This window comes from Pteropus vampyrus, unplaced genomic scaffold, assembly GCF_000151845.1.
Source record: "Pteropus vampyrus isolate Shadow unplaced genomic scaffold, Pvam_2.0 Scaffold9954, whole genome shotgun sequence".
NCBI lineage: Eukaryota > Metazoa > Chordata > Mammalia > Chiroptera > Pteropodidae > Pteropus > Pteropus vampyrus.
In genome coordinates this window covers 1-1,588 of record NW_011898735.1, presented here as the reverse complement: position 1 = coordinate 1,588, position 1,588 = coordinate 1, and positions in this window count along the sequence as shown.

The window sequence follows — 1,588 nt, the reverse complement described above, 5'->3', positions numbered from 1 at the left end:
CTTGGCCCATGGGCGCACCCCATCCCTGCTCCCAAGCCCTCGGGTGACTGTGCCCTCTCCCTGCCAACTTTGACGCCCTCTCACACCCAAAAGGCCCGAGTGTCTAGGTCTCTTCCAATCCTCCGGTGAGACCCCCAATTTCTATGGGACTCAGTTTCCCCAAGTTTCAAATGGGACAATAATTACAGACCCGTCCGTTTCCCAGGGTGATTATGATAACGGGGTGCTGCCAAAGCCCCCTGATACGGCGCCTTGCAACACCAGATTAGGTAATCCGTTCCTCCAGCTCAGCTGCCCACTGACAAACAAGCCCCCAGGCCGGCTGTGCTCCCCCTCCCGATCTGGGCGTGGCTTCTGCGGCCAGCAGGCGGAGCTCTGGCACTTCCTGCGTGCTAGGTGGGGAGGGGAGGGCAAAATGGAAGAGACTGCCACTTTGTGCCTGTCCCCACTGCAGTTTCCTGCTGTTCCCCACAAGCCAGGGAGGTGGGCACGGAGGTCTCTAGTTCACGGGTGGGAGGAGGCCGTGAGGTCAAGGGGCCTCCAGCTGTCATCTGCCAGGGCGTGAGTCTTGTCCACCTGGTGACCCTGCTGAGAAGCCTGACTTCGAGAAAGCCTGGCAGAAGGCCAGAGGAGAGGCCCCCGTGGATCTGAGAAAGTGGGTCGGGAGAGCTTTCCTGGTTGGGAGGAGCCGTGCGAGGCGGGCAGGCTGAAAGCGAACGGGAAGGCAGGCCAGGAGAGGCCCGCAGGTGGGGAAACGGGTGGGCAAAGCCAGGAGGCCCCAGTGAAGACCCGTGATGCATGTCGCGGGGGGGAAAGGGGTCCTGGGACTACTGCTGGACGGAGAGGGAGGGGCCAGAGTGGAGGCTGTTTTGCAGCTGTCAGTGTGGCCCTCAGGTGGGTGGTCTCAGGCTGGCTCATGGCACCAGGCACCTCGGCATGGGCATGGAGGCCCAGGCCCTGCCTCTCCTCCCGCCGTTCATGGCCTCCAGGCATACCCATGCTCCAGCCTCCTCAGACTTGCATGACCCCAGGCCCAACGTGAAGGGCACCTCTTCCGGGGAGCCTTCCTGGATTGAGCCCCGTTGGAGCACTTACCATGTACACTTGCCCGCCTGTCCCCACTCCCCCAACTCTCTGAGCCCACGGCGTGCCCAGCAGCAGCCCCCAGCTCGGGGCCTGGCATAGAGGGCCCTGGAAACCAGACGCCGGGCCAGGAAGGGAGGGAGGAAAGCCACTGGAGCTCAGCCATTAGGTGACGCTGACCTGAGGAGAAAGGCAGGCCCTGGCGGCCTCCCGGGGGGTCCCAGGAGAAATGGCGGAGATAACTGACTCCTAAACGTCTTAACTGGGCCGGCGTGGATGGAGTCCACCCCTCAGCGCTCACCATGGCCCAGGCGCTATGCCTGGGCCTTTGTCACCGGCCAAGGCGGGAAGTTAAGAAATAACTCAGCCCGATGGGATGGCACCCACCCATTAAGTTACTATCGCGCCCTCCCAGCAGAGCCAGGGCCACCGGCAACCGGCAGATAAAGGGCCAGGGCCAGGGCCAGGGCTCCGCGGCCCCGCGGCCCCGCGGGGTCAGGCTCCC